This window comes from Marmota monax, unplaced genomic scaffold (assembly GCF_021218885.2).
Source record: "Marmota monax isolate L192 unplaced genomic scaffold, Marmota_monax_Labrador192_F-V1.1 WCK01_AAM20220418_F8-fsc00201, whole genome shotgun sequence".
Classification (NCBI taxonomy): Eukaryota; Metazoa; Chordata; class Mammalia; order Rodentia; family Sciuridae; genus Marmota; species Marmota monax.
In genome coordinates this window covers 3,167,389-3,195,058 of record NW_026695150.1, presented here as the reverse complement: position 1 = coordinate 3,195,058, position 27,670 = coordinate 3,167,389, and the positions used below count along the sequence as shown (strand labels likewise).

At 35.6% G+C, this 27,670-nt stretch overlaps 1 long non-coding RNA gene across 1 annotated transcript; it reads left to right on the top strand.

The window, feature by feature from the left end:
- Positions 1–22,880, top strand: LOC131423565 (uncharacterized). The gene is made up of 3 exons (XR_009225290.1): positions 1–234; positions 842–966; positions 21,871–22,880. It is a non-coding gene; the product is annotated as an uncharacterized LOC131423565 (long non-coding RNA).
- The last annotated feature ends 4,790 nt before the right edge of the window (positions 22,881–27,670 follow it).

Sequence of the window (27,670 nt, the reverse complement as noted above, 5' to 3'; positions counted from 1 at the left end):
TGGGCATAAAAAGAATGGCAGTCAGTGAGCTGTTTACCAAAGATGTAGAGTTTTCATTAATTTCAGTTTGTTTTATTTGGCTTTTATTTTGTTAATTGGAAACATTTAAATATTTTTTATTAGTAGGGAAATAACAATTGAGGATCAAACATATAGATGTCAGATGCAAAACTGAGAAAGGTTTCCCGTAAAAGTCATCAGCGAGAAGCAGACAAAGCAGGTTTGCAGAGTAAGGTGAGTGGGGAGAGGGTCATTTAATCCTCGTGGACAGGTGGAAAACAGGACAAGTAGGGATACAACTTGTCCTGTGGAACTGTAAGTTTATGTTTGATGGCTTTTCACCAGTGAGGAGGCAGTAAGGTCAAAGTTTGCCCCTTATTCTATCCCCAAGTCAGCTTGAAGCATCCATCTTCTTGTTCCTCAGTAACACTAGACAGGATTTGCCTTTTCTTTGCCGACCTTGAGGACATAAGCAGTAAATTTCTACATGAATTAATTGATGAAATGTCTATATCAGATGTTGTGACAATTGTTTCCATCTACAAAGATGGAAAGTAAAACGTTCTAATGAATTCAATATCCACTAGATAAATGACCCATTAAGAAAAAAACACTAACTTGCTGCATTAGTAATTGAAAAACATATTGCATGTCTACAGATTTGGTAGAGATAACAATATTGAGATCTAGTGAATTATGGAAATTTTGAATGCTATAAATGGAGGGAGCTTTAGATATTACAGTTCTCAACCCCTCGGTTGTATAGACATGAATCTGAAAGATGAGAATATTAAACACATTTATAATCCAAATATTTTTCCCTCTTGGTTTCAACATGCAGCAACTGAAGGACCACAAGAACGTGAAATCTATAAGGACTCCAAAAGATATTAATGTCAATCAGGCTAATAACCCAAATTACTGAGGAAACTAATGCAACAGATGACAATATTCTGCATTTAAAAGGTAGGTTACAACTTCAAACTGATAAACTCAGCTTCAGACCAGGTTCTGGGAAACATGCCTGGGTGGTAAGTTTCTTTCAAAGTGCTCCAAGAACTGATAGGAAATAGCAAATGAGATTTGAAAAGAAAATTTTGCAAGGCAATAAGAATGTTTCATGATGGATTGCTGGTATGAAATGTAAGAAACTCGACATTCAGGAAGGTACTCTACAGAGACTTGATCTAATTTTTAAAAATTATTTTGGAAAAGAGGTTCTTTCAGTTGGCAAAAGCCCAGCAACTGGAACATTTGATATCTCTGCTTCATGAGAAAGGAAGGGTGCAAATGCACAAATGTTTAGGTTTATGTTACTGAGAGCAAAAAGAGGGCTGGACAGTTTAATAACAGTGCAAAACCTAAGGCTTGAAATTGTCTCTGATAGCTTTTATGCTAATCACAAGATAAGCACTGAATTTGCTTGTGTATTGAACATCAGGGAAAATGTAGACTGTTAGAAGCCAAGAAATATGTCACTCAGCATTTTGAAGAGATTCTAAATCAACAGCAGAATGGCACATGCTAAAAACCCAGTCAGGCTGTAGATACTAACCTAAAAAAGGAGCAACTTTGACCCTGCTGTTAGCATTTTTTTTTTAACCAGGGATTGAACACAGGGGCACTTAGCCACTGAGCCACATTCCCAGCCCTATTCTGTATTTTAGTTAGAGACAGGTTCTCACTGAGTTGCCTAATGCCTCAGTGTTCCTGGCTGGCTTTGAACTCATGATCCTCTTGTTTCAGTCTCCCTAGATGCTGGGATTACAGGTGTCTTCACTTTTAAACCTGTACTGGAATGCACAGCACCAAGAGATGTCCTGCTGATTAATATGTTTGTAAAAGAATTATTTTCATGTTAGTTTATGATATGATTCCATAAATGATAGCTACTCTTTGCAGGAGTGAAATAAGTGTGCTGATAGTATAGTAAAGATTTCCCTAAAATTGTTAGTTTGGATTTTCTTTTAAGATAAATATATAAAACAGATAATTTTTGCCCAGGAAATACATTCAACTGAAATTTTCATTCATCTTTTTTAGAAGAGATAAATATGATATTAGGCACTGTACACTATAATATTTTTTCAGGGGGAGGTAAATATAATGAGTTTCAGTTAGATAAAGGAGAACACACAGGTGGAATAATCCTGAAATTAAAACAAAATGAATGCAATACTTTTCATACATAATGCATGCAAAAATAGCTTTTATCTCCATCAAGGTTACTTCTGGGGTGCCATCTTGCTTCCCAGCAGCAAGGAGTCTATGGGCAGATGCCACAGCATGCTTGGCAAGAGCAGCATCTCTTGCTGCTAGAGTCAATAGCATGTGCTGCTGGTGGCCTCCTGTCCCTGCCTGGCAGAGATGGGTATCACCTTCTGGGTGACTGGCAGGGCTGCATACAGAGCTTGACTGGAAGGTCCATGAGGCCCAAGTGGAGATGTCATCAATGATATGGCTACACACAACTGCAGGGTGACAAGGGATCTGATGTCTACAAAGCTGGCTTCATGAATATCTTATGGGGATATACTGGGCCACTGGCCAAGACCTTGACATCCTCATGGTACAGAAATCTTTGCTGTGTCTTAGCTGGCCACCTTGCTACTTGCTTCCTATCTATCACCAGACCTGCAAAGTACCTCCCTTTGTCTTTATCTTCATTTGGTGCACCTGTTACCATGTCCACTATATCTCCATGCTGTGTCTTTTAAATGACCCAGTGGCCATGGTAACACCCTGCTCATTATCACCTTCTTCTTGGCCCAGCACAGGGGCTGGCCTGCTACACTTTTGGCCTGACATTTCTCATGAAAAGGAGTATTCTACTCTTCAACCCTTGGTTACTATTCCTTCTCCTTTGGCTTCTGTGCTGCTCTCCCCAACCTGGGCATCTGTACTGTCCTTCAGGTGGTTTGGGAACATCCTGCTGGAGAGCCCCAAGGGCTATATCCTTCTCCTTTGACAATGGCCACCATTTTTTTTTCTGCAGGACAGTGATCTGGACTTCCTCCCAGAGGCTCCCTTCCTGTACTGTACCTTCCACCAGGCCCTGTTGCCCCCCCCCCCGCCTTACCCTGTTCTTGCTATCTGTGCTCTACAGATGGCACAGGATGGGGGAAAATTATCCTGTCCCTGCTGAAGGGTCGTTTCAAAGTGAAGGTTCACACCGACCCAGCCCTTCACACCAATCCCATTGTCTCTACTCTCCTTACCTCCAACTTCACTGGCATCTCTTTCAGCCACTCCCTCCACTACTAGTCATACAGATGGCATTTCCATGCCTTGTCCTACATCCCTGGACCAGGCCTGCACCCTGGCTCACACACTTGCTCAGGTGCTGGTGTGAGGCTCATGGAGCTCTCAGAAACAGCACCATCCACATCCTGCAGCCCTGATGCCTGGAGTTATGGCAAGCTGTCATCCTGCTGGAGCCCTGGCTAGGCCCACAGCCTGTCCCCAAGAGCATCCAGCACAGCCAGGTGGCCCACTGAAATCCACCCTCAGTCTACTCTCAGGACCCAGGGTGGGGTGGACTTTGTAGTAGCCTTCCAAATTATCCTTCCCAAAGCCAAGAAGTATTTAACATTTTAGAGGCAATACTTCAGACTTAAACATGTAGTTAGAATGAATGCATAAGAGTATATCCAAATGAAAGATTCAAAAAAATGTCAAAGAATACTTTTTATTCTTCAGAAATTTTAAAGACAAAAATTCGATGTTGTATAAACATCTTTAAAACCAAAACCAATAATAAACTTACTGTTAGAATATGACTACATAAAGACTAAATCCATTCACAAATTGAATTAATATGAAAGGATAACCAATAAAGTTCTGACTCAATATTATTGATATATAATGATATTTTATAAAATAAAGTTTTGATATTGATTGTAAGAGCAATAAGATAAGACAGTTTGTTTTATATCAGTTTAATTCTTTTGGAATCAAGCATGATAAGCCATGATTTTAGTCGTCACTTGGAGAATTTTCATTGTAGTTTTTGCCAGGCGCTAAGCAACTCAGTGAGACCCTGTGTCTAAATAAAATAGTGCCAGGTATGTGGCTCATTGTTTGAGTGCCCCTGAGTTCAAACCCTGGTACTATAAAAGAAGAAAAAAAAATGTAGCTTGACTTTAAACATTACTTTATTATTTTGATAGGCCATCCTTAAAATCATAAATAAAGATTAGTTACTGTATATTTTGCATATTGCTAACAATCTGGCATGAATGAGTACATTGAGGATCTCTGAATTCCATCAACTCCTTCACAATACTTGTAGTAATAACATTCCATTGTGAGTTGGGTCATGGCTTAATTCTTCTTTTTGTGTGAATTATGGAGAAAACTTCGTACATTGTCCTGCTTGCACCAAAATATTAAAAACAAATCCAAATATTGGCATAATATTTGTGTGGTATACTGTCAAATATTAATTTATTAACATTTTTCATTAAATTAGTATGAAGGAGAAAACTCAGACATTTGCAAAGCTCCTTATCACTGTGGGCTACATTCATGCTGTAGGCAGAACTATAATGACCCCACCCTGACTCCCAGGAACCACAAGTCTTATACCACATGGGGTTGATAGAACTTTCTTAATGTGAAGAAAAGTGTAGTCCTTGGGATGGGAATATTTTTCGGGATTATTTAAGTGGGCCAAATCTAATTATGTGAGTTCTTGAAAGTGGACATCCTTCTCCAGAGGAGATTAGGGAGAGGTGTGGCAACAGAAGGACTGTCCCTCAGCATTGACAGCTTTGAGTATTGGTGAAAAGGACCTGTGCTAAGGGTGTGGTTGTCCCAGGTCCTGAGAAAGGACAAGATCCAGCCACCACCTCTAGGAAGGATAGCATTGCACTTGTAGACACATTGACTTCAGCCTGAGAGATCCCTGTCAGACGCCTGGCTTGCGTCACTGTCAAAGAACACATTTATATCTCTTAGGTAACCAAGCTTGTGATAATTCAGTTAAAAAACAAAAACAAAAACAAAACAAACAAACAAGCCAACAAAAAAAAAAAATGCTGACACTGTTATTGTGCAAGATAAATAAAATACCAGCCACCGTAACCTATGGTGGTTAGCGGTCAAGTAGCCAAATATTCACGTTGTAAGCAATGTGAGTATCACTAAAAGGTGGGAACAGGTGGAATAATGGGCTTACACAGATCAGTCATGAAAGTAGATTCTTAGAGCAAGGAGAGGATGAGACATCTCTAGGGGAATAAAAAGAAATGTGGGAAATGAATAGGTGTAGTCAGGGGGGTGGAAGCTCTAACAGGAGCAGGAGAACACAGAGTGATACAGAACCTAAATTAAGTGAGGTCTGATCCCAGTGTAGAATCAGGTCACGGGTAGAAGACAGGGATAGAGAGGTAGCCTGGCTTCAAATCATGTAAGAGTATCTAGGACACATTGTCAAGGTGAGAATCCATGCAGAGGTATTGTATTTTTAGCCAAGGGCTGACAAAATCTGCAATTGAGCAGTTTCTGGTGGGATCCTAGGACAACCCTCAACATAATAATGCCAGTTAACATGTGATTTATTTGGTAAAAACTGAAGACTTTTTTGTATGTGATATTGGTAAAAACTGAAGACTCTTTTGTATGTGATATTTTTGTAGGACTAGAAATGAACTTTATTATTAACAGAGATTTTTGGACTATCAAACCCTATTTTTAATATTTTTCTTTCTTTCCCACAAACCTACGATGCAATATAATTAAATTTTGTTTAAAACATTTAATAGCTTCAAATCCAAGCTATTTTTAATCTTTGGCTGAAAAGGAAATTATAATAGCTGTGAGAAAATTATAATGGCCTTAAGTTCATAACACAAAATTTATATCTAGTTTAGAATGCTTAAAGAACTCTTCTCCAGTAAAAAAGGTCTGAAGTCAAATGTTACAAAGTTTGATCTATGTGCATTATCTTGCACATAGGTCACAGCAGGGCAGATGGGGGGAGGACCACTTACGTGATGGAGCACATGGGGAGAGAGGCTGTGTCCACGGGCAGGATATAATGATGAGAAAGCCAGAATCCTCCTCCTCACAGACCTTTTGAAAAAGAGATAAGGAAAAGTGAATAAGTCATCGATTACACAATGATGGAATATAGATAGGGTGGAGGAATAAAGGCGAGATCATCCATGGAAAGAAGAAGCTCTAACCAGGCATGTCCTTCCAAGGGGCCTTGTGGACCAGTAGGAAAAACAGGCAGTAACCATAGCTCACCCCAGACTTCAGGTCTGGATGGACCGTATTTCTACATCCCGCAGCTTGGGTGAATTATTTAATTTCTCTCTGCTTTGGCTTCTCCATCTACACCAAATAAGCATCCTGATCATTAAACTTCATTCTGTGATAAGTCAGTGTCCCATAGAGGAGCATTGGAGGTCATTACTGAAGAAGGAACTCAGAGGAGGACATGAGTGCTGCTTCAAACAGAGAAGTTTCACCGATGTCTGCTCACTGAGTGGCAATTATTTACTTCAAAAAAGAAAAAATATATATATATGCTTTTAATGCATAAAAAATTGCATAAAGCAAGGTAGAGCCTTGATCTTTTAAGTGTCTTCCTGTTCTAAGATGTTGTGTTTGCAGGCTTTCTTAGTTTATTTATTTTTTCCTTTTTGTTGCAGTCTGATTTTTTCTTCTGATACCATTATACCATTAGAGATTTGGGTAGGAATAAGGGCTCTGCTTTCCTATTTTCCTGCAAGGAAAAAAATCAGAATTATTATTTTTTATTTTTATTTTTATTTTTATTCTTTTTAATTTTTATTGTTGGTTGTTCAAAACATTACATAGTTATTGACATATCATATTTCACACTTTGATTCAAGTGGGTTATGAACTCCCATTTTTACCCCATATACAGATTGCAGAATCATCAGAATTAATTATATAACAGAGTTTTAGTCAGAGTTTATGGGGCTTCCAATCACCAAGGAGAAATTTCTACATTTAAGTTTTAACCACTCCAGGCAGAGAGGAAAGATCACATTGCATGAGCCATCACAGTCCACCTGAAAGAAGAGTGTTTCAGATCGCAAGACAACCGTCTGTCCATTCTTCTCTATGCTTGCGATTGCCACCTTTTGATCATTTCTCTGCTCATTAACATTTCCATAAAAACATAGGTCTGGGAAACAGGAAGATGTATAACGAATACATTGAGTGCTGTCTCTTGTTAGCAACTTTCTTCAAAGGTTAAGATGGAGGAAACATTGAAACCAGGGATAATAGAGCTTTGGTGCTCTTGGCCATTTACCTTAGTTAGTGCCCTGGCACTAGGCACTGAGCTGATTATAGTTAAGTCTCCCACCCAATAAGTGTCCTTGGAATTACAGGTTTAAACATAAAAGACTGTAAAGTCGAATCACACACTGCTAACTTGTAAGTTTTAACAGATGGATTCAAAGATATTTTTATTTATTCAATAATATGTACTTTCCTTCTAGTCAGCCCTCATTTACTTAGCTGTCAAGCAATTGGGGATATGAAGACATACAATGTGGGAGACATAGTATCTTTCCTCCAAGAATATTTTTTAAAAATAAAGGAGGAAAAGCAGAGAGAGAAGGAGAAGGAGTGAACTATATTCATATGACTCATAGTCGAGAGTGAAGCATGCTCTTAATGTATAACAATTGTGCTTGGTTGAAGGGTCCTGCACCAACTGAAAGTATACTCTTTAAGGAATAAACAGAAATGCTACTAAGAATTATTAATAACCTAGTTAAAAACTTTTGATCTACTTAGAAACTTCTAAAACTTTGTTTCCATTTTTATTTCATGTTTTTTTTTAATAATTACCTAAAATATATAGTTGAAAACTTCCCCTTTTTTCCTAGAAATGATCATGTGTTTTGTCCCATTGTTTTTCCTAGAGACCATGTAAGATCGTCACACCTCTCAGGTACCCCGCTGTTGCTTTTTTGGAGCTTCTGAGGTTGCTACCTGTCAATGAGCCTGTTACAACATTGAGGTTCATAACTGTCTTTCTCATTTGAAAACCAATATCGTTCTCATTTACATTATTTTAATCGCTGATCCAACACACAGTGAAGGATCCAAAGTATGATCACAAAGCAATCACTACCATTATTTACTTGTGCTCAATCAAAATTCTGATTGCAAAATTCTGAGCACCCACAGAAGAACAGGGTTGAAGTCAGAGGACACTAGTGTCTTTCCCTGTTATTTGCACATGACTGGATCCTCACAGTCATTCTAAGCCGAGATGTAAAGGAACTTTGCAGGCCTATGGTGGTCAGCCATCCCTCCAGGTACTGAAGTCCTTTTCTTTGCTTCTGGGGCCTTTGTTCTTGATTGCAAGAGAAACATGCCACTTTGCTGTCTTCCTACACCCTGGTGCTCCTCATGTTCCTGCAGTCTGTGACCAACACACCCAAAGGTGTTGTGTCTCCTGATAAGGCTCCCTTTGGTGATATTTTGAATTAGTTCTGGGGCCTGTCGCTGTCACAGTCCCGATGTTGAAATTTAAAATTGCTATTCAGAAACTCAGATTCCATTCTCTGTCATCTGTTTCTTTAAGTACTTCTAACTACAATGGAACTGGAAATTGTTTTGCAATTTAAACAATACTTTGTAGGAATTTTTCAACCATCCATTTTTACTGTTGCTTTTATAAACAGTTAGCCAAGGTTTTCTTGTGATGTTGCCTACAGGATTAAAATAATAGCCCATTAAAAGATCTGTCTTTTGAAAAATAGGATTTGTGCTGATGAAAAACACCATATAACATCACAGTAATTTCCTCTATTTTTCAACTAGTCCTCACACAGCAGAGGAGAGGTGGAGCAGGGTTTATCTTTAAGACAACTGTGCAGAAGTATCTGGAGGATCCTCTTTACGTTAAGTGGGAGAGTAACAGGGGATCACTGCCTTCATTATAATCACAAGAAAGTTATTGAATGGCTTTACCTAAAACACAGCTGCTAATGAGCACTTCTATTGTAAGAAAAAAGTGGGGAGGGGGCAGTAAAGAATTATTGAAGAGTGCAACAGTCAGATACCTAAGGAATGTCTATGAGCACCCTGTGCTCCTCACACTGTAACAGGTTCCTCCATGGGACAGGCCAGGTGCCATTTATTTTTCTAAATACTTTGCAATAAAATTGTTAGTTCTTGGTGTGAGGCCAGGGTTATCAACTATATTCACTTGTCTAATCATCTTTTCCTTTACCAATAATGGTAGCCAGCTTTTTTTGAACATTCTATTCTTGTTAAATACTGTGCCTGCTAATTACCTGTGACTTGGAGAAGGACATTTCATCTCTCCAAGCCCATTTCCTTGTCATTACATTTGGGGTATTAAGTAAGCCAATCCTCACAGCTTACAGGATTTTCTAGATAATTTGATCAGACACTGTGCATAAAACCTATAGAGCATGCTGCATTTGGTAAGTGCAAGTAAATATTATCTTATAAACAAAGAAACATTAAATTTTGCACAAAGCTCTAGAAAGTAGTTATTGCCCCTATTCAATGTCTCATGCCCAGATGCAGAAATTCAAGCTCAGAGAAGTTAATTAACTTACTTAAAGTGTCACAGCAGGAAGAACCTGGGATTAGGATTTAAATCCTGCTTTGATTTGTCCAAACTAGACTACTATTCCCACTAATATTCTATCTTTCCTTTCTTGAGCTTGCTATTACACAGAGGCATTGACCAGACTTTGGGATTCATCTATAAACTGAAGTTTTACTGGGACAAATCCAGGCTTGAGAGATAGCCAACATGGTTCAAATGTTGGCTTTGTCACTGACAGTGGGATCTTGTTAATTAATCTCTGAGCTTGAATTTATTTATTAAAACCTTGTGCCCATTGTTATCTTCTAGTACAGATTATTCCAATGATGGCTATCTTCCAGTATTGTTGCTGTTTTGTATAATCCATGAGAAAAGTATTTTGTGTGGGGCCCCTAAAAGGGGGAATAAAATTAAATTAAATATGGTCACCTATTAACACAAAGCACTTACCCAGGTAATAAAAATGTAACATGGCCCAAACTGACAGTTTGTTACTTTATGAAGCTTAGACTCCAATATAAAGGCTGATTTTAAACTCATTACAGGGTGGAATTTATAAGTAAAGTTTGGATAAGCATCATGGGTATTGGATATGTATCACGAGTTGAGATCAAGGAGCATTCAAAACAGAAGCACAGGATCTAGATTACTAGTCCAGTGATTGGGAAAGGAAAAGGAATGAGGAGAGTTAGATATAGATGCATCATATTTTTCTTCAGGTACAGGACAACTAAAAATGATGTCAGGTTGAAGCAAAATATACCTTTTGTAATGGGAAACACAAACAGGAATCAGAAAACATCCTCTGAAAGGGAACATGGTCCATTAGGACCACCTGCTGAACCATTTCCTGAACTCTCTGAGATAATGACTTACAATCACACTTATGGAAATTGGGAACTTTCTAATCAGGACTGTGATTTGTTCCCAAAACTATGTGACATGTTACCTTTGGAAGTGGCGGACATTTGGTGCTGAACATTTTACATTTTTTCCTCACAGGCAGGAACAAAGCAACTCCTCTATAGATATAGAAATGTATTTTTCCTTATTTGAAGCCTCTTAACACAATTTCAAAATTCTAGAATGAATACAAGCATATTGAATTTTTAAAAAGTATTAGTTAACTGTTTAATATTAATGTCTACTGAAAGTAAATAAGTGCTGGATGTGTTGCAGCCATCCTATGTAGAATACTGAGCATGAGTGCTGTCACTAAAATTGAATATATGTAATTTTTTCTAGTAGTTTCATGAATTATATCTAAGTAACTCTCTGATGGGATTACGGCATAAGCTGTTAAGAAAAGAGCTATATTATTTGTCACTTTTTAAATTTTAATAAGTGTAATTCAATCAGACTGTGGAATGCAGTAACAAAAGATTCCGCCACCTTTTTTTTTTTTTTTTTTGCACATGATTACAGTTGAATGAAAGAGAATATAAATGATTCATGATAGTTCATAAAATCAGTAACTATACTTTCACTTTACCATAGTAAGGAATGACAAAAGATAAAAATAACCACATTTATTGGAACATAGAACCTTTTCTCAAGATACCCGTTTTCGTCGTTCATACATTTTTAAATAAATTTTCCTTTTTGATTTTGCTTCGTTTTAATTTACCTTTGGTAAAAATGATTTTAACATAAATTGTGCTAAAAAGAATATTAGTGCATAATATCATTGCCAAGAAAGAACCATTATTAAAATTTGGAGTTAAGTTTAGAAACTTTAAATAAACATTCAGAAGCATTATGAAAACATTGCACACAGTAACCTTTTGATTTATACAGTTTCTGCTAAATAATTACACCGTTTCTTTTGTTATAATATTGCTTTATATAGCTGTTGTTTTCTCCTTTCTCTGATGACCCTTGATTTGGTTGAGTCTATTTTATTAGTATTTTTTTTCATAAAAAGAAATATTTGTTTGTTGGTCAGATTTGTAAAGATGTTTTATTAGTTTTTGTTTTGAACAAATATTATTCTTTTACATTCTTCATATTTACTATATTCTTCTGGCTATCTTAATTTGAATGTCTAATGCTTTCATTTTCAATATCCCTTGTTATTTAAAAATATATTTGTACTTAGGTATAAATTTACTTAATATGAGATTTAATTGCACCACCCCCAAATTTTACACTTTTGTTAATGTTATACATCATCTTGACTGGTCTAAGAGATGCCCAGATAGATGCTAAATATTATTTCTGGGTGTAAGGGTATTTACTAACAGATTAACATATAATGAGTGGACCCAGTAAGGAAGGTGTGCACTCACCAGGGTGAGATGGCACCTTCTGATATATTGAGGACTTTAATATAAGAAGCAAAATAAGGACAGACTTTGACCTTCTTGGTTCTCCAATTTGCAGATAGTAAAACATCTTGGTCTCCAGAATTGTGTGAACCTGTTTCTGTAATAAATCTTAACAAATCACTGGGTTTCTTTTTCTATGAAAAATTCTAATACTAATATTTGCATTATTCAACAAGTGATTATTTTTTTCTTTAAACAAAATTATTGAGAATATTTAAAATTTTTAAACTTTATTTTTAATTGTAAATTCAAATTATTATAAGATGTTACATTTGTTGAGACAATTCTGGGAGCTTATATTGTCATTTAATCAAAGAATGTTAAGTAAAAATTATAATATGCATTAATTCTAATTTTTTTTAAGAATGTACATTCCTTATTCAGGGAGCTCAGGGTTCGATATTTGTTATTTACATGTGGATAGTACATTGAATCACTGAAAATTACTCTGCATGATTTGTTTCTTGTAAGAGTATTTAAAATATCCACAATAATTTTAAATTTGTCAATTTACTGTGTATATTTGTGTAATTCGTTCTTTTTTTTAAATAAAGAGAATAGAAGAAGACTTTACCTACTCATAAAACTATTTAACAAGGAATGTGAATACTTGTAACTATCTCAGTCCATTCAGGCTGCTATAACAAAATATCATGTGCTTGATGGCTCAGAAAACCAGAAATTCATTTTTCAGAGTTCTAAAGGTTGTGAAGTCCAAGATCAAAGTGACAGTAGATTCAGTGTTCAGTGAGGCATTTCTTTCTGGTTTACAGATGGTGAACTTCTCATAGCATCTTCATATGGACAAAGAAATCTCTCTGATGTCTCCTTGATATTCGTTTCATTTATGACAGCTCCTTACTTATGACCTAATTACCTACCTGAGGCCTCACCCACAAACACTATTTTTGGGTGATGAGATTTTACAAATGAATCTGAGAGAGAAACAAAAATCAGTCAGTCAATTGTGATACAAGCATGGAAAAATTCAATTCCTTGATGGTAGTAGTGTCTTAGCAGCTTTTAGGATAGTATTTTCATGACATGTAAGGATATATATTTTATTCTTTATGTTGATTACATAGCATATGATAGAATAGTATATATTGTTAATAAGTAGCATACATATACTGGGAATTTTTTATTTTGTTTGGAAATATGTATCTTAAATTGGTCATTTACAGATACATTTGGATTCATTTTTTGCCATCATATTTATTCAATTAAATGTCTAGCCCATTTGTTTCACTAATTATGTTATCCTCCAGTTTTCCGTATGTTGTCCCTTGGTAATTTCTGGACTATTTGTCATAAAATGCTTGATCTCTTTTCATTTTTTCCTCTAATGCATTTCATTTCATTCCCATGCTTTTGAAATTATGATTACATGATTGAATGATACAATGTTCTGTTCAGTTTATTATTCAACAAAAAATTACAACTTTAACCTTAAGAAGTGTTAATTTTAATTACTGATTTATACTATTTACTGCGTAATAGTATATTTTATCTTTACTTTTCCTGATTTTTGTTTCATTGAACCTGATTTTCTTGCATAGAGGAGTTATTTGCTGTTAAGGAATTAATTTCCTTTGCGTGTTCCTCTGAGCCCCCTAAACTTAGTTGTTTCAATGCCTTGTCAATCCTTTTGAAGAAGGTAGTTTTCTGGAGTAAATTTTTATTTTGTTGTTGATTTTGTTTGATAACATTTTAGCAGATGGTTTCTTACTAAATATGGAATTTTGAATGAGCCATCAACTACAAAACTCTCTCAAAACCTGAAATAATACAAATATAAGTAAAAATGTACTGTGATGAACTTCTTTCAAAAATAGGCGCAAAGCTTCAAGAATCTATTGCTTCCCCAAAAAGTTTCAGGGATGTCAGGAGGAGAGTCAGCGTGGTCAGCACGTAGATACATCTGTGAGGAAATCCGAGGAAATAGGCAGCGTTGGTGGAACAGAGGATCGCTCTCTGTCCATGTGGCAACTGGAGATTTCATTCACTTGCTACTCACTACCTTATATGCACAAATAGAGCATTGAACCCCAAATAAGGCATTTTTGGAAAGTTTAAAGCTAGCAGCTTTATGCCTTTTCTCATTCCAGCAGTGTGAGGCTGTAAAGCTGGTTTCCTGCACATAGAGATGCAGAGCTGAGGCCTTGTGGGCGGGCAGCCTTGCTTCTTTCAGTGACAGGCAGGACAGCTGTGCTCAGGATGTGATCCCCTTCCTTGGGGAATTGAGAACCCTGTACAGACAGTTGGCAGGTGTGGGATGAGAGGCTGGACAAGACAAGACATTCTTCAATCCAAGAGCGCATACGTCCTATGAGAAGTGCCCAGATGTGAGATGATTATGAAATACAACCTCTTGGCCAGGCTCCTAGCAACAGCTGCCCATTGTTAAATTATTGCATATTTGACAACTTGCTGACTCTGCCACAGGGCCCTTGAAATGAAAAACAAAACCAAAGATCTTAGTCTCTAGACATTCCTTTTTTTCCCCCTACTATATATTTATTGGTGCATTATAGTTGTACAGAATAGTGGGATTCATTGTTATATGTCCATGTATGTATCCAATATAATAATATAATTTGGCCAATATAATTCTACAGTTTTTCCCCTTTTCCTCCCCATCTCCTTCCCCTGGTCTTACCTCTACTGATCTCCCTTTGATTTTTATGAGATCGACAAACCTTTCTTTTCCTTTTTTTTCACTAGCTTTTACATATGAGAGAAAACATATGTTCCTTGACCTTCTGAGTTTGGCTTGTTTCACTTAATATTATGTTCTTAACTTCCATCAAGTTTCCTATACATGACATGATTTCATTTTTCTTTATGGCCGAGTAAAAATCCATGTGTATATAAACCACATTTTCTTTATCCATTCATCCACTGATGGACACCTAAGTTGGTTCCATAGTTTGGCTGTTATGAATTGTGCTGCACGGGTATGGAGATTTCAGAGAACACTTGGAATGAATCTACCATTTGACCCAGCTATCGCTCTCCTCAGTCTATACCCCAAAGACTTAAAAACAACATACTACACTAACTCAGCCACTTAGATGTTTATAGCAGCACAATTCATAATTGCTAAACTATAGAAGCAACCTACATGCCCTTCAATAGATGAATGGATAAATAAACTGTGGTACATATACACAATGAAATATTATTCAGCATTAAAAGGGAATAAAATTATGGAATTTGCAGGTAAATGGATGGAGTTAGAGAATATCATGCTAAATGAAGTAAGCCAATTCCAAAAAACCAAAGGCTGAATGTTTTCTCTGATAAGTGGATGACAATCCCTATGGGGTTGGCATGGGATAAGTGGAGGAACTTTGGATAGGGTAAAGGGGAGGGGTGAGGGGGCAAAAGGGTAGGAAAGACAGTGGAATGAGATGAACATCATTACCCTAGGCACATGTATGATTGCATGAATGATGTGACTCTAATTCATGCACAACTAGAGAAGTGAAAATGTCTGTTCCATTTGTATACAATGAATCAAAGACCTTTCTACTGTCATGTATAACTGATTAGAACTAAAAAATAAATTTAAAAAACATGCTGAAATTTTATCTCACTTCAGTCAAAATGGCAGCTATCAAGAATGCAAACAATAAATGCTGGAAAGGACATGGAGAAAAAGAAATAAGTTTACACTGTTGTTGAGGTTGGAAATTAGTACAACCACTGTGGAAATCAGTATGGAAATTACTCAAAGACTAGGCATAAGAACACCATATGGCTCAGCTGTACTTCTCCTCAGTATTTATCCTAAAGAAAGTCATCCAACTACAGCAATACATGCATATCCATGCAGCACAATTCACAATAGACCTTCCTTTTTGAACAACAAGTTTCTAGGATCAGCCCTCAAGAATAGGTAAAAGTTGTCCAACTAACTTCCATTTTCTAAAGATCTGTTGTCTTCTTAAGCTTTCCTTATGAGAATTTATTCTTAAGGATTAATATTAAATGTACTTACTATAAACTAATGCACTGGTAATGAAAAGAAATTACCAAAGGTATCAAGGCCAAGTTGCCTTGAGAAAAATTTCAGTTGCTGACACTGAAAATTTGATTCTTCTGCCATGAGGGCAGTCAGGTGGTTGTAGAGACCTGAGACATGTCCAGTGGCTCCATTGTACCCCAGCAGTAGTGTAGCCACCTGACCACACTATTGTTTTATTTTCCTTTGAGGACCCAATTATTTTTCTGTGGTTAATGATAAGAGTACGTGTAAACATTGTAGAGGTTAGAAATACTCTTTTAAGAGCGTGCTTTTTCTGAGCATTATTTAAATTTATTTCTAGAAAAAAGTATTTCTAGAAAATACATATGAAGTAAAATTTTGACAACAAATTCTTGAGGTTATAAATCATGTTTTAAAATACCATTTGATATTTTTAAATGAGTTCACACTCAAAGCTATGTTTTACCAAAAATAAATCACACAAATACACTAAAAGTTTATTGCCTAAATATATATTTTTTGTCATCTATCCCTAGAACACAAAAGTACATGTATACTTAATATAGTATGGCATTTTTTTTCAGGAATTGTTGCATAATTGCTAACTTTCCCAGCATTATTTTAGAAGACTCAAATTCTTTCCTCAAGGAGATCCATAGCCCATTATGAGAAGTTACTCTCATTCGTCAGCTGTTCAATAGCAATTTAAGGGTAATTTAAATTTTAAGAAGTAATTATAAAGAAAAATTAAAATAGTAGTCTTCCCATCACTCACTATGTAAGTTAATTTGTAAAGTAAAAATATTTTATAGTAATAGTCTCTCTGACATCATTTCCCAATATAATATGCATATAAATTATTAGTGCTAAAAGCTAAAGAAATGACAATTGGAACTTTCGAGAATTTAAAGTTCATTTCTTGATTAATTTGGCTTTACCTCAAAGCAATACCAGAATGTACCCAGTGTAGAAACCATTAACAAATCAAGTATCATTTATTCCGAGTGTGTTCTTTTCAAGGCACTATAATTTGGAAGGGATTCTATGCAAATGGAACAGCTTCATTCATGTATTTTTTTTTATGTATGCATACTCCTGCTATTATAGGGTGCATATAAACTCTGGTTATACATTTTACCTATATAAATGTTTAAAAGTAACTAGAACTATGTCAAATACCCGCCAAATGGGATGTATCCAAAGGATATGAAACATAATTGCTTCAGACTATGTATTTCTGAATATTCCAGTACATTACCACAGGCATCTTCTTTTCACTCAGTTATACAATCTGAAATGCACAAAGTACAGGTGGTTAGGAAGATCCTAATTCCAAGTGTATTTCCCTGAATTAATTATGTGCCGTGTATCAACTCAATTTTCCCCTTTTTAAAATTTATCTTATGTCAAAATTAGAGGTTTGTCAAAATCAAAATTTTCAAAATAATTTATGCATACGCCATTTGTTATCAGAAAATTATACATTTTGCTCCTCAATCACTGTAACTCTTAATTACCTAACACCATCATTAGTATACACAAACAGAAATTAAATGCCCTTTCTCAACCATAAACACTAAGTTATAAGTCACACCCAGCAATTTTGTCAAACCAGAAGGAAGTGGTGATGGAGGTGTGTTATTGCACAGCTTTATTTGTTTTAGGGTGTTCATTTCCTCCTCTTCTATGTGTAATTGTAGGCTGAGTAATGTACAGGGTGGACTTTTTTTTTCAAGATGATGGACAATAGAAGAGTATAACACAAACACAGAAGCAGATTATTTATGTTGATAAATGAACATAATTAACATGTTTCCAAAAATGGTAACAAAATACACACTCAAAAAAATTGAGCAACTTTGTACGTCAATGCTTTCCATGTATGATTACATTAAATTTTACAATGGTGTCAATTATTAGGTTATTAGTTTATGTTTTACTTAAAAATTATTTCATGTGCATAAAATTTTGACTAATCAGAATTCTGTAGTCCTAGCACTTATTTATCATTGGCCCATAAATACACTTTTTATTTTTCATTTTACTTGCTATTTAGTCACCCATTAAAGATGTAGTAATTATCCACAGACTCACTAATGCAAATAAGAAATAGAACCTTAAAGATAATCTCATGTTTATCTGTTTGCATCCTTAACCCATATATATTCTCTTTCAGAAGTAATTATATACCTGAATCCCAAGTCAATCATTTTCTATGAGTAGAGTTATGATGCTATAATTTCAATTTGTATTTCTAAACATGTTCATAAATTCACCGTTAAATAAGGGCATTTCTTTTCTGCCTCTTATTGATATTATGAACAGTGTTTCCATAATTTTTCATTTCTAGGTACTGAATTGTACAAGTACAAGAGTTGCATTTGGTTACACAACTCAGCATGTACTTATAATATATTTGAATGTTTCATTTTAAGAATAAAACCAAATAATTTTCTCATTTGTTATATCTAGGTATGCTTCTAACAATGATGTAAAAGAAACCAGGTGTTTGTTCAGACCTCCCTGTACTTGATAGTCAGACTTTAATTGCTTGTTTGTCGAGTGGATAAAATATGGTACCTCATTATAGTTCAGATTTATGTTTCCTTGACTTTTATTCATATGTTTAGGAATCATGCATGCTTTATTTATATGAGATATTTATTCATGCACTTATTCATTTTTATTGAATTATATGTGTTTTTAAAAGAATTATATGTGCTCTTGCACTTGTAAGAATTTCAAAATTTTTTGTTGTTTCTGCATCACAAATTTGTGTCTGTATATAAGCAAAATTCTTTAGTTTTCTATAGTCCTATGTTTCATTTATTTTCAGCTGTGGTGCACTGTTTAGTATTCTTATTAAAGAGGCCCCTGAGAGCCAGCTGGCTCCTTTGGCCATGTAAAAACATGGTGAGAAAGTCCATTCTGTGAACCAGAGCGCTGCCCTTATCAGACACTGAATTTGCCAGCACCTTGACTTGTACTTCCTGTCCTCCAGAAGAGCAAGAAATAAATTTCTGCTGTTTATGAGCCATGCAATTTATCATGTTGTGCTATAACATTCCAAACAGACCAGGGTAGTTTGCTACTTCTCCAATATCTAAGATATGAATATTTTGTTGGTTTAAAAATGCCAGTTTTTCCAGTTTATCCATTCAGAAATAACTCTGACTATTATTGCTACTAATGAGGACATGCATGCTTACAGTGTTACATCACTGGGCTATTGTCACTTGGTCCTGCACTCCCCAGTTTATAGGCATTGTGTCCTGTCACCTTAAAAATCATCCTTCTTGGGTGGTTGGCTTTAAAAAATCTGGTGTGCGAGTAAAAAACAGGTACTGAGAGAAATTGCTTTACTCCCTTCTGATCTCAATGGTACGTGGAAGAGCTAAGTTATAGACTATGGTCTCCTTGAGTTCCAAGACTTGCATTATGCAATATATGCTACTGAAAATAGAAAATACAAGCAATAGACCATTTACCTTTCTTCTAAGTCTCAAGAAACCTATTTATCTATTTTTGTTTTGAATAGAAGATGTGCTTTTAATATTTTCTTCTATAAAACATTACTGCCATTTATATTATTTCTCTCTACCCTAAAGAAGCAAAATACATGGTTGATGCCTGAACATTGCACAACAGTAAAAGTGACTTTCAAGTTTGGGTTCACTTTTCTGAATTACAGAACAGATTTTAATAAGTGAGAAAAGTTTAAGAACTTATATATATATATATATATATATATATATATATATATATATATATATATTTTTTTTTTTTTTTTTTCCTTCTTCTTCTTCTTCTTGTGGTACTGGGCAGGGATGCCCTACCACTGAGTTACATACTTAGTTCTTTTTTATTTTTGTGACAAGTTCTATGTTGCTGTAGCTGGTCTTGAATTTGTGAGCTTCCTATTTAGCCTGCTGAGTTGCTGGAATATAGGTCCACCACTATGCCCAGCAAAAAGTCTTTTTAAAGGGAAATTTTACTAGCTCCTTCTTGATTAATGAATCTGCACATCAATGTATCACAGGAGAATAGTGGTATAACCTCTTATACCACTGTTAGAATATGAGTAGCTGTGACTGGGGCATTTGAGACCAATATGTAACCAAAAATGTCATTTCTGTTGGAAGGATACAGAAGTTTCAAGAAAGAGAATGCACCATAAATAGAGGAACAGAGAAGGCTCATGCAGGACCAAGACTTTCTTCTTCATGACATCTGCCATATGGACTGATCCCAGGTCCTAGAATCCAACATGTTTGGCTAAGGGAAATAGAAAGGGACATGATAGGTAGTATGTCATCAGGACATAAATACTACTGCTCCACCATCTCTACAATATATTACCCAGAAAGTAAAAGAGCTCTCCCTCATTTTACCTCAGACCACAGTGCTACTAGGTCCCCTAGGGGTTCTAGAGGCAGGGACACCCAAGAGAAAGCTTTCTAGCAGAAGTCATGGAACTAAAGAGAAAAATTGGACTTATAAATATGGGATGTGCCCAGAAATAGCAGATGGATTCAAAGGAGAAGAGAGTTGGCAGCCATCCCTTCTGCCCTGTGGACTACTCTGGTACCCTTCAGAACTGGTGTCTATACACATTTGAGATTCCCTACCCCCCCCCCCAGGGACTTCTAAGCACCATGGGCTGTAATGTGCAGAGGAAGTCAGTATCAAATCCAATAACGCATAGTTTTCTACAAGAAAATTATTACATTGGATGCACAGGCTACGAAGACCTAGAGAAACTAGGGGATAATATCTTTTCCTTTTACCAACCCCTTTTCTCAAGAAATTTGGCCTTACTTATCTGGAAAAGTGTCTTACTGCCTTATTGTAAATATTATTATTACATAATGTAATAATGGGTCAATAATATGACAAATGTCTTAGCCACATGTGCCAATAGGGGGCTGATCTAAATATATCAGAAGGTGCAATTAGGATATTGCATTAATTCTGAGCATTTTCATTGCATCTTGATTCACCCCAGAGTACTTAAAAGGATGATTTTTATCTCAATTATCTAAAGCAACCAATAGAAAAGATAGTTGAAAAAAGAAAACTAAAAAGAAAGTACATCACAAAATAACACGTAAGAATTAATAGCTAACTGTAAAACTCCATCAGAAATAATTCCCACAATAAATGCATTAGGCAGAGGGAAGATAAATAAAACCAACAAACATCTTAGAAATTCCATACAAACATTTAATCATCACAAATAAGCCATAGAAGTAGTTCCTAGAGGAGTGCTGCAGGAAAAATATGTTCCTCACATGGATCCATTGATCTTCAATAGATTTTCAGGACTAAAATATTTGGTGTGGGACTGGCTGCTGGAGCCATAATTCTATTGAAACACAGCAGGGAGATCACTCAAACAATTTTCATTCATCCTTTAAGCTATGCTTCCTGAAATAGAATTATACATTTACTTATACCCTGTAGATTTTTAGTTTCATCCTCATTTTAAAAAAAAAATAGCATTGCCATAATTTAGGAAATATCATCCCTACAAATATATCTTGTTACCATTAACACACTTAACAGAATTGATCCATTGTCAAATAGGAAAACATTCATCACCTAGAATGTGGTGTTATTCTGCTATCATATTTTTCAGAGAAACTTCAGAAGAAGGGGAGGGGTTAAATTAACTGGTACATCTGCTAATGTGTTTTTCTTTTATAAGCTTTAAAATCTGCTATGATATAATAACTATAGCAGGATATTAATGCAGGAATAGATTTCATCTATGCCTACAATAAGCTTGTAACATTGTATTAGAGTTCTCAGAGTAACAGAACCAATATAGTGAATATATATGTGTATATACATTTATACACATATATATTCAAATATATAGGGAATTTACATGTAATTCCATATATATGTACTTGTGTGTATATATATAGAGAGATGTAATATTATCACAGTGAATTTCATTACATTTTCATTAGATGGACTTAAGGATCAGAGGTGGGATAGTCCCACAGTGGCCATCTTCAGGCAAGATCCAGGGAAACCAGTAGCTGCTCAGTCCATGAAGCTGAAGCCCCAGGATGAGAGAAACCAATGATGCAGCTGTGCCTGGAGCTGAAAGCCTGGAAGCTCTCTGGGGAGGTGCTAGTGTCGGTCCATGTTCAAAGGATGAAAAATGTGGAGGCTGATGATTGTGACACCATGGTAGCAGCAAAGACACAAGAAGAGTCAAAGAACCAATCAAGCATGCTTGTGAGCATCCTCCTTCTTCCCCTTTTAACTCCATCTGGGCCCAGCCTGCTGGATGGTGCCACCCACATTCAGAGCAGGTCCTGCCCCCTCGGTTCACTGGATACATGCCAATCATCTCTGCAGACACCCTCACAGATGCACCCAGAAGTGGGCTTTAGCAGTTTCCTAGGTGTCTCTCAATCCAGTCAAGTTGACAGCCATAATTAAGCACAACACTTACTTGAGAAGACAGCACATGAAGAAAAACAACATGTGAAAGTGGATAATAAATATAAAAGAGCTGCCATATTTTGATATTAAGGAGAAACAAGGGGAAAAATTGCTAAGAGTCATGCAAGATAAGTCCCTAGAGGTTTGAAGAAATGAATAAAGTGCCTGGGCAATTATGCTTTCTTTAAACTAGTCTTTCAGTGACTATCAACATGTTTGCAGTAAGAGCCATTCTGAGAGGTAGCAGGTGTCTACTCTCAGGTACGTGTGTTCTGTGTGGTCAAATCTTGTAATTGTTCAAACATCCGTGCTTTGGGTGAGCGAGAAAGAGTGTAAAATTTATATTTATAGGACATTCAAATAAGGTGATGGATTTGGAATCTCTTTATAAATATGCTTTTCAAACCTGTGTTGCTATTATTATTTTTGAAATTTCAATACTAAAAATTTTAATCATTAATAATACTCATATATACAATATCTTTCAAGCACCTGATATTGTTCAATTTTTATCTAATCTTTTTTTTTCATAGACCTATACTAATGCCTTTTAAAACATTTTTATTTTTGGTAATTTAGCAGGATATTTTCCACTAAATTTTAGATGTACATGGTATGTGTGCATATATGTGTGCATTTTAATACTTCTCATCACTGAAATAATTAATATTAGTTAAATGGCTACCTGTTTACCTCAGTTGCCTATTGATACATGTTTGAACTACATCACTGGAGTTGTGTCCTTGGATTTAAAGTTTAGCATGATGTCTTGCCTACTGTTGTATACCAGTTGGCTACTTGCTGGCCATTAGATAGTGACCTAACAAGAACCTGAAAAGGATTAGCAGAATTTGCTTTTTACAGCACACATAAATTATGGTGCTTCCTGTCTCTAAAATGTGCTTTTATCAACTGCTTGTCATTTCAAATTTCTCTTTAACATCTACCTAGAATGCCACTAATATTAATCCTGGATCAACTTACCTAAGATTTTGAGCAGGAAACCCAACAGCACAAAATGAATTTTACCCTGATTCCCTATTCTTTCTAAAATCTAATTCATGATATATAATATGTAGTTTAATAATAGTAGACAATAATTTTCTCATGTTCAAATTTTGGTTAACTGTAAAAAGTAATTTTTGAATAAAGTATGATAAACAAAGTATGATTGGAAAACAATGTTTTATAAATATACTAAACTCAGAAAAGACTGCCAACCCATTTCTATCTCTTTCCATCTTAAAATGATAAAATAAGAGGGACCAGGACAGGGGTGGTAGCACATGTCTGTAATCCCAGTGACTTGGGAGGCTGAGACAGGAAGATCGCAGTTCAAAGCCAGCCTCAGCAAACTTAATGAGACACGCATCTCAAAAAAAAAAAAAAAGAAAAGAAAAAAAAAGAAAGTGCTAGGGATGTGGCTCAGTGGTCTCACTGATACAAAAAATGAAAAAAAAAAGAATCAACTCATATATGAGAAATCATATAGTTTTGCTTTATAATGACTAAATCTATCTAATTGGAAGAAAGCGAGGTATTTTTTCTCCAACATTTTAATTAATGAAAAATATATTAATATTTTCAGTGAGATGGTGCAAGATTAGGAACAGTGCTAAGTGAGAAGGCTGAGGGGGTTGTTATTACATACAGAAATGTGACCATTATTTAAAAAAAAATTGCATTTTTTTTTCATACCAAGGATTGAATGCAGGGGCATATAACCACTTAGCCACATCCCCAGCCCTTTTTACTCTTTATTCTGAGATAGTGTCTCACTAAATTGCTGAGGCTGGCTTTGAACTTGTGATCCTCCTGCCTCAGTTTACCAGACTGCTGGGATTACAAACTTCCACTATCATGCCCGACTGTGTTTTCTTGACTAAACAAAATTCTACCTATATTATTGTCCGTGCACTAAGTAACTTCTCTAGGATTTGCTTTTGTGACTTTATACAAAGTATAATGGCTATTTGCACAACATGGGTATTCAAGATATAACTTAACAGATGATGAAAGAAAATATGTTAAGTGGTTTTTAGGAAAGTGATAAGGAAAACAAACATTAGGAGCCCAAATAAATAAATGCGTGTTTTGTCAGCTTTCTTTTAATGTGACAAAATATCTGAGAAAAACAGCTCAGTGTCTTAAGGTTTCATAGTTCACCCTATTGTCAGCTGAGTTCCTTGTTTTGGGACCTGGGTAAGAAAGAGAGAGAGAAAGGAGAGGAGAGGGAGGGTCTGAGGACAGGATGAACCCTTCCAGGGCTATTCCCTGCCTTTTATAGCTTTCACCCTTTCATGATAGTCCATTCCGTTCAGTCATGAACCCATTTTCCAAAAGCCCCACCTTTGAGCAAAGCTATATTGGAGAGCAAGCCTTCAACATGAGCCTTTGGGCAACATTGCAGATCCAAACCATAACACTGCATTTCATTTGCAAAAGGTCCTCTTCTTTCCAAGTAGAAATAATAAAAATGTACTGTGTTGTTGAAGTTGTCCTTCTTATATACTCGTTCTATATTTGTCTTTGAACATCTGTATTCATATGTGTTTGTGGATATAAAAGGGCATGTTAAAATATGAGATTATATTTTAGTAAAGTCACAGGAATGTATTGGTTCTTTGTCATCACATAATATAGACTGGTCCTGAATCCAGTAAATAACACAGCAAACACTTGGCATACTTGATCTCTAAAATATATGAGAACAAAATAATGGAATTGAAAAGAAACCCTTTCTAAGGCTGCACTTAGTCACAGTGTCATCTCGATATCCCTGAACACAGAGTTCCAAAAAGGAACCAGAGGCTTCAATTAGAATTCTGTCAAGTGTCGGGGAAGAAATATAAACACTTTATTATATCCCTCAAGTCCTTTGAGAGCTGAGCTCTTTCCTGTCTTCCTCACCATTGCCCCTCTCACCTGAGCTCAGTGACAGCCTAGAATAGGCTGTAAATAAATATTCCTTGAAAAGTGAATGAGTTATTGTAGACTTGCCTCTCGGCCTCTGACTGAGGTCAGATGGGGACAGAAGAGAATTTTTAAAGTGCCTGGGCATCTGTTAAATATTCTCCAACATGGCAAGCAGCAGATTGAGCACTGATACTGTACTTTATCAATAATTAAGTTCTAATAGTGTGTAGGAAAACCACGTGTCCTAATTTGGCCTCACCTGCCCAATGCTTTCATAAATCTCACTGACTTTCTACACTTTTACTGGTAGGAACCTTCTTGCCACCTGGGAGATTCTTTCTCTGGAAGCCTCTCACTTCCTTTTCTTTAAAACTCCCTTCTTTACAATGTCATATCAATTGAGAACACTCTCCTGACATTTGCAAAAGGCCAACAAATTAATATTTATATAATTTCTGCTAGTGTATCAATGGCACTACAGTGTAAATATTAGTAGCTATAATGAAATTATATATGCAATTATACTTTAAAAGGAGAATGTATATAACTGAAATAAAATGAATATAATGTGATTAAACAGTTGAATTTCATCTATCTTTTAATCACAGTTTTTTGTTTCCACTGAGAATCCAACCACCCTGCATGCCATCACCAAACCTCAGAGCTGTGTTGATTCTACAGGGGAGCACACAGCTGCCCAGAAGTGCACAGACTGCACTGGTGGCTTCTTATGCTATAGAAATAAGCTATATCTTTGTATATCCCACCCATTACTGTATGAGTAATATTTAGTGTAAATAATATTTACGCTAGTGAATAGTATGAATTTTAACAGCACTGTTTCAAAATATAATTTCTTTCTCTTTTGCTTAACCCTGGAATCCCAAAACTTGGAGGGCTGCACAAATACAGCACCTTAAGTTACTTATTCTGCCTTGTGGTAGATCAAAATTTTGATATGTAAGTGGTAAAGCAGCTCTCCAAACTCTTTCTGATGTAAACAACTAGACCGTCCCAGAGAAAAATTCAGGAATTTAGGAAAAACAGATTACTTGTATGGTAATACTAAATGAAATGATGAGTCTGTATTTTCCTAAAAAAACCATCTGCTAACACTCCAGCTTATTTACTTAAAATCCAATTTATATTTTCACATGTATGCATGCTGTTTCAAGTAAGAGTAAAAGGTGAGGGAGAAAGCAGATGTCAGTAGATGTCACTTGGAAGGTGATACATGTTGGAATAGAATCTGTGTTGATGAACCTCCCCATGGGCGATGGAAAATGAAATTCCAAAAATCTAGGAAAGAGAATTCTTTATTCATTCCTTGTCTTTTTATGTCTTCCAATTTTTGACTCAAATAAAAGATAACAAATAATTATAAATTACTAATATATTGATATTTGTGATTCTGAATATATCTTATAAAATAGAAAGTATATGCATTTTAACTGGATTCCTATGCTCCATGCATCCCAATATGTGGGGAAGAACAACCACTTTTCTATTGCAACTTTGACCCTGAGAGAGAGCATATGCATCTTGATTCCAATTATCAGATTCTGGCAAACTTTGGTCCTTTAAAATATCCAATACCATGAGCTCTTTTTTTCTTATAAGGTCATTATCTTTACATCAGTTTCCCTCAAACAGTGCTTCTTCATAAGAATGGATCTACTCCACATACATGTAGTCAACTGCTTGGGTCAGTTACTGTTGATACCTTCATTTGAACAGTGAAGGGACCAAAACTCAGGCACATCAACTTGCCTTTGGTGCACAAATAATGGAAGTGGATCTGGGATGTAATACACATCTTCTCAGCCTTTTCTCTTCCCACAAAAAATATGCACCCTAAACTTACCAAGCCCTCAACTTTCTCATATGTAGTTAATGAGAATCACATTCATGAAGGCAAAAGAATTTTAAAACTTAAATATACATAAACTCATAAACCCTTTACCTGAAAACTAGATAAAGCCATTTAGGGCAATTTACCCTTCAGTGTTTTGGGAATGGATAAAAATTCTAAAAAGATATTGAATAATCAATTTCCAATTAATATCAATTGAGTGATGGCTGCATCTATTTTTCACAATCTTCTTATTAATAACACTATCAACAGCTGTGTCTATTGTTAGGCACTAAATGCAAACCAGAAGTGAGCTACAATTTTACAAATACTTGTAAGAGCATTATATCTCACAATATGCAATCTCTGGAATTTTTTTCTTCTGTACTTTTTACTCCCTGTTATGTGCCAAGATATTAAGAAGGGAAAATTTTTTTAAAAAACTTAAATTTCCAAACTTAATAGTGCTATTATTTTCCTTATATAAAACATGGAATATTAGAGAAATAGGAAAGAAAGCAATATTTAACCAGTAAATATTTTCAGAA